Genomic DNA, 6,881 nt, shown 5'->3' on the forward strand with positions numbered 1-6,881 from the left:
CTACGAAGCTTACCGCATCCCATAACCAGCCGAATGTTGTAGTTGGCCACAATTGTTTAGGGGTCAGGAGGCGAAAATAAAATTCGGCATTTCCAGTGCAAGGTACTTTAGCCCTGAATACCAAAATTAACAAATCAGTTATAAATCGTAGTCCTCAAATCCAAATATAGACACTAATTATATACAACTCTAAATGAAGACTTACAAATCATCAGTTAGGAAGGACATCAGCTTTGCAATTTTCACAGGACTTGCCTCAATAAAAGGATCGTACACTGTGGGAGATAGGACTACAGTGTGGCTTTCACGTCGGGTAATTAATGCAGCTCGCATTGATTCGTCATTAGGGCTTAACCCTATGTTAATGCCCACTGGATCTACTAATAGAAGATCAAGCTTTCTTGAGGGAGGAAACACCTTTTGTAACAAATGTGCAAACTACCTGGCTTTCTCCTTATCTTTCAGTGTATGAGATGATGCAGGAGTACTGGTCCCCTCGGTTAAATCCACAACAGATTCGCACTTTCGATCCGACCATACAGGATTACCACCACTTACCGGATGGATAACATTAATAGGAACGGGTTGAGCACCTGCTCCATCTACTTTGTCATTATACTTTGCTCTTTTATCACCTTCCTCTGTCTCCCAACTCTGTAATCTTTTGCCACGCTGTACACTGTCTACCATCTGCTTTAGAATTCGCTCTACACTCGCGGCTGCGTTGTCCTCTGGTTCGATTTTAATAATCCCAGACCACATGACCTTATCCTTAATGGCTAACGGATTCCTAACACAACTAGCAACTTTATAACCATCCTTGTCGGAATGATTTATCTGATATAGCCATGACTTGNCCTCTATTTTTTGTTCGTCATTTCTTAATGTAAGAGGTCCTTGCGTATGCGCTCCTCCATCCGTTGTGTTGATAACAACTTTCTTCAATAGTTGAACGTCACTCTCAAAGTTACCCATCCTACTCTCCATACCTTGAAGTTTGAACACAACTTCCGCTATTGCTCTAGAAAACGATATCTGAATATTATCCATTTTCGCCCCTAGTGTTTCAACCATAGTAAATAACCTTCCACTACCATCTTCACCCTGCACACCTGAATGCTTATCTCCAGACGCCTTCTCTGCTGAACATTTGTCCCCAACACTTTCTTTCTGCTCCTTCGCATTATTGGGGACATTACGGATGCTGGCTGGGGCTGTTTCAACGAAATCATCGTCACTTACCCCTGCAACAGGTTGCCTCCTCTCCCTCTTCTTCGTATGTTCCCCCTTCCTTTTTTTTATACAATCCCATTCTCTTTCATCCACTTCGCCATTGATCACGTCCAACAGCAAATTATCCAGTTTCTTCTTCAAACCTTCCCCTACACCATACACAGAATACTATCCTGGCCAATCTGGATATATGAACTCCAAAGGTTTAGGTAATAAATGATTCACCTGAAAGAATATGCTATCTGAAAGAACAAATGCAGACAAATAATGTATACGTAAATTGAAGGCATACCTCCCCATTATTAAGGAGTTTGCTCCCGGATATGAAGGCTTCAATATCCTTCCTTGGCCTCCCTCCTCTCCACCTTAACAGAGGCAAATCTACACCTTCTCTTACATTCCGTAGCTAGCCCCAAACACCTTCACGCTCTCAAATGCCCATATCAGAAATACATGGACACATCCATGGAGGGTATAAGCATTGTTAGGTAACCTAAGGACTTTAATTGAATCCAACCCTACCCCATTGAAAACTCTCAAATGCTTCTTCATTCAACGCCCTTTTTAGGTATTCCAGAGGTATCCTACTGTTCCTTGATAAACCAAGCACTCCAACATGAACAAGATACAACCGAACAATCTGCGTCTTCATTTCATCAGACCACCCATGGCAGCTTCTCAAACCGTCAACTAGCTCCTCCCAGTTGGGTCCATTAAAGCTTTCACCTTTAAAGCCGCCCATAAAGGTGTATGATCAACTTCACACTCTGATTCATCAATCTTCTCACAATTCAAACCACTAATTTCTTCATATTCATATAGAGAGAACCTCAGCGGCTTACCTCCAACCAAAAACCATACCTCCGATGGAATATCTATTGACAATTGATTGGACAATAGATAATGAATGGTCTTTCCACAAAACAAGTAGTTGGATTTCGCTAGATCCAATAACACTCCCAGCTGCGAATTCTTTCTTATTTTGTCGTACACCTCATCACCCACGTAGCCTTTCAAACCAGCTATATTGGGCAAACTACAATCATGGTGCATGCTTCTGATCTGCAGTGGGAATTTACCATCCCGATACAGCCTACTTGGATACCTCTTCGCATCATTGCTTGACCCCATAACTATGACAGAAGCATTCGTTTTGTTATTAATTCAATATCACAAAACATCTGTTGCTTAGATTATCAACGAAGCAACATGAAGTCACACAAATATCTTCCGAAAAACAGAGCTCAACGACATACAGAAAACTAACATGAGTTTCGTCAGAAATTACCTTCCACAAAATACAAGGCCTACTATGTAATACTCGAAATCTTAGAAAACAGTAAGCAATAGAGACTAAACCACGATATAGAAATTTACCTCAGAGCAAATCGCTATATTTCTCTCCTCCTGTACTTCAAACCACCTCGCCGTCAACTCGCCGTCAGTGGTCCTCCAGCCAAACGTCCTCCAAACTGATTCTTTTCACGCCGCAAGCTATCCAAATAGTTTCTAAAAATAGCCGATCTCAACCCAACTATCGTAAGACAAACAACACAAAGATTCAAGGGATCGATTTAGCTTTATGATCTTTTATTTTCCCCTTTTAAGATCTTCGTTTCAAAAGAGAATGGCATAAAACGTAATAAAACACACAACTTAGGTATAGAAGTAATTTGTAAACTTTTATGTGTTATTTATGGAATACCGCTTATATGATGTCACCCTTCGCAACCTAAGGCACATACATAATGTTAATTTATTTTGAATAAAAAAGCTAAATAATTAATACATATTTTAATAAAAAAAAGTTCTACGTACCTTTTCTTTCTTCTTTCTCTTGTTGAAGTAATTTTAGAATGCTTTTAAAAACTTAGGTATAGAAGTAATTTGTAAACTTTTATGTGTTATTCTAGTTAGTCGAAAATCTTAACGTGTTAGTCAAGTAATAAACCTACTTTTATGTAATATTCTAGGTAATTTCCCTTATTATAATAATAAAATTCCAATAAAAATCATTTTTTAATTAATGTGCATATTCTCTTATGGAACACCACTGGATAATAGATGCATTCACTTGAAAACGCGGTTCAAGGCTTAATCTACTCTGTAAATCCACGACAGTCAAAACCGCATAAAGTCACCATTCATACAAAAACACTATTCATTTGCGTTACTCAAAAAAAAAGTGATTTGCGGTTTTGTACTACAGTTTTTTGTCTTTGACCGCTTTTGTAAGAACCATCAGTTTTATTACCCAGCGGATTTGAATAAAAACGCAACAATACTACAATATATTTTTAACTACAAAACTGCAGTTTTTTAACTAATTTGCTTTTTTTTTGAAAAACGCAAATCAATAATTTTTTGTATGAATGGTGAATTTATGCGGTTTTGACAAAACCACATTCGAATACCGCTTATATGATGTCACCATTCGCAACCTAAGGCACATACAACTTATCTTTAAATGAAATTTCAAAGTGTAATATATATAAGTAATTTTAGTAGTATGCATGTATAACCATTAATAAATCCAGTTATTCTAATAATAAATGAATTTCTTTAAAAAAAAATTCTATATTAACAACTGGATTTAAAAATATATATTCCATAATAATTCTTTTTATTTTGTAATACTTTTTTATGATCGAATTTTTTAATTTATTTTACAATATATAAATATATATATATATATATATTTAAATTTTAATAAATAAAATTTCATATTTATAGTTCATAAACGATATATTAAAATTATTTGTTCAATTGACTTTTAATTTTTACCTAAACTAATATTCTTAATATATTAAAATATGTATCCGCACTACAATTTTTTTCACCAATCAAACATTATTTTGCACCGCTTATTATGTGAAAAACGTACTTGTCCTGCAAATTTATTTCTCCCGCACGAACCGCAGTTGAACCGTACCGCATTGTTAAATCGTTTGTTCTGTACAACCAAATCTGCTGTCACCATTCAGACCAGGGAAAAATCCAGAGTTAAAAGTGCTTTAGCTGGAGTAGTTTCAGGATGGGTGACATTCGGGAAGTGATTGTCAGAACTGTGCGAGTGAGGACAAAACATAGGAAAAGATCAAAGGCAACATCATGGTGTGTCAAAGACATTTTCAAGAATACATTGGAAATTTTAGCATTAGTTACTATCAAAAGTTTTTATGACGTTAGAAAATGATCTTTAGTTTGGTTGTCGGAGCAAGCCATTTTGAGATAGCTAAAAGACGTGAACATGTTTTCTCTACACATGAGGAGGATAGAGCCGGGGTTTTCTCTATGGTGGAGGAGGTTGGACGCAAGATTATCTTCCCAAGAGAGGAAGGTGGAGGAGGTTGGACACAAGGTTATCTTCCCAAGGGAGAAAGGTGGATCCAAGGTTCTCTCTATGGTGGAGGAGGTTGGACGCAAGGTTCTCTTCATAAGGAAAGAGGGCAGAGCCGAGGTTCTCTCCATGGTTGGTCATACACTATTGTGATGTTACATCTTTGATTAGTATATTATGTAATATATTTTTTTATTCGAAATGTTTTTTGAGCCAATAATTTTAGTAATTAAAAAACTACGCAACAGTGAAAGTAAAAAGACGTATAATACGCTTTTAATGGTAACATACATATATAAAAGATTTGTCAATGAATATAAATCAGTATATTATAGCAAAAATAAAACTTATAAATAACGTTATTTATAAAACTTTAAACCCGCACATCAGGCGGGCCCTTATCTAGTATCAGTATACTTTAGAGTTGATCAGTACAATAATTGGATATTATACCAATCACAAATTATCGGTTAGGTAGGTTCCTCTCGGTTAATGATTTAAATAACACCGTCAATATATCTCCTCGCCAGTATTTTTTTGTTAAGCTTACTCTAATTCCATAATAACCAACCACACCTTTACAAAATTGTTCCAATTCCAACCCTATAAATATACTCACGTCGATCGAAATCAGACTAGACTTTTCTTTTTTCTTAGAGAAGTTTTTTTCTCCGGCTTAAGGAATTAAGAAAAAGAGAAGCTACGACAATGCCGCCTCATCCTCGCGAACTCAAGGCAGAAGACATCAGGCTCCCACCGGAGGTGACTCGCCTGCTCTTTAGCATAACGAGCGAAGAGATGTACGATATCTTCGGTAAGTACTGCGAGAACGGTGGTATTCGTCAGATTCGAATCGGTTGCGACAAGGCCACAAAAGGCACGGCCTTCGTTGTTTACGACGATATCTACGACGCCAAGAGAGCTGTCGATCGTCTCACCGGCTTCCAGGTAGCGAATCGGTACCTTATCGTGCAGTATTACCATCCCAATAAGATGAGCAAGAAGGTTGACCTGAAGAAGAAGGAAGAGGAGCTAGCTAAGTTGCAGGAGAAGTATGGAGTCTCTACTAAAGATAAGTGATCGATGTTCCTCGTGGCTGTCAGTTACTGCTGCGATTTAGGGTTTTTATTTATTTATTATTAATAATCAATTAGGGTTTTAATTGGGTGATGTGTTTTGAACTATTTTGCGCTTAAATCTTTTTAAATTTCAAATTGGCTATTACTTTAACAATTTGTTTGGCTTTGATCGTTGCAGGTGATGATCTTGGATAATATCCCAGTTTGGATGATCGAAGGCTTACTCGAAGCCAAAAATGACGAAGTGGCATCGTAGTTACTTGGGAGGCAAGCCAGTTTTAAGGATTTTAAGATTTCCTTCATTTTTTATTAGGATATGGAGAACCGACCGAGGTCGAGATGACAAAACCCAAAAGATGGAAATCAAGAGAATGTTTCTCTTTCTAGAAGAATCTAGAAGATTATGATAAATGTTAATATTGAGCTTAGGAAATTTAGCATTATCTCTAAATATATTGTTTAAATGTATCCTTATCTTAGTTTAGGAAATTCATCTGTATATAAGAGATATACAGCATAATCATCAAAGAAACATTTTTCTCTTTCAACAATATACAGTATAATCATCTTCTACCACTTTTTTTCATAATCTTTTTTTTTTCTACAAATATTCAAAAAGGTATATATTAATAACAACACTCTCCAAACACCTTTTTAGAAAATATTTATAACTAATCATGCAGTAATATACTTATTTATTTAGAATAATGATTTTCATTTTTATTATAATTATATGAGCTTTTGATCTTTCTAATAAAAGAAAAAAAACTGTGTGACTGTCTAAGTGGTAATTTGATCTCTAACTGCTTACAGAACATGATGCAAAAGCAAATCGGTAATTTACAGAACATACTTGTCCACATCTAAAAAGAGTGCGATTAAACATGCTCTCAATTGCTATATATTAAGGGAGAATTACTAGTTTGACCCAAATTGAGCAGTTAATTGCTAGATTAGTTCCTAAAATTTGAGGGTCAATTGGGTTAGTTTCTTACCGAAAATACCATTTTTTGCTTTGTTAGGAAAAAAAAAAGTCAATAATACCCTTGGTAAAAAATTTCTGCAATTTCGTTTTTTTTTTTTTTTTTTTAAAAGTCTGCCATACATGTAATGGCAGATTAATTTGTAAGTGGCAGATTTATTGTCCATGGCAGTTTTTTTTTTGCAGACTTATTTTAGATGGCAGATTAATTTGCAGAATTTGACGGCAGATTTGTTTTATATGGCAG

At 35.8% G+C, this 6,881-nt stretch overlaps 1 pseudogene; it reads left to right on the forward strand.

Annotated features, from left to right (window-relative positions):
• The first annotated feature begins 5,281 nt into the window (after positions 1–5,281).
• Positions 5,282–5,847, forward strand: LOC104773549 (annotated as a pseudogene).
• Positions 5,848–6,881: the final 1,034 nt, after the last annotated feature.

Source organism: Camelina sativa, unplaced genomic scaffold (assembly GCF_000633955.1).
Source record: "Camelina sativa cultivar DH55 unplaced genomic scaffold, Cs unpScaffold00567, whole genome shotgun sequence".
Taxonomy (NCBI): Eukaryota; Viridiplantae; Streptophyta; class Magnoliopsida; order Brassicales; family Brassicaceae; genus Camelina; species Camelina sativa.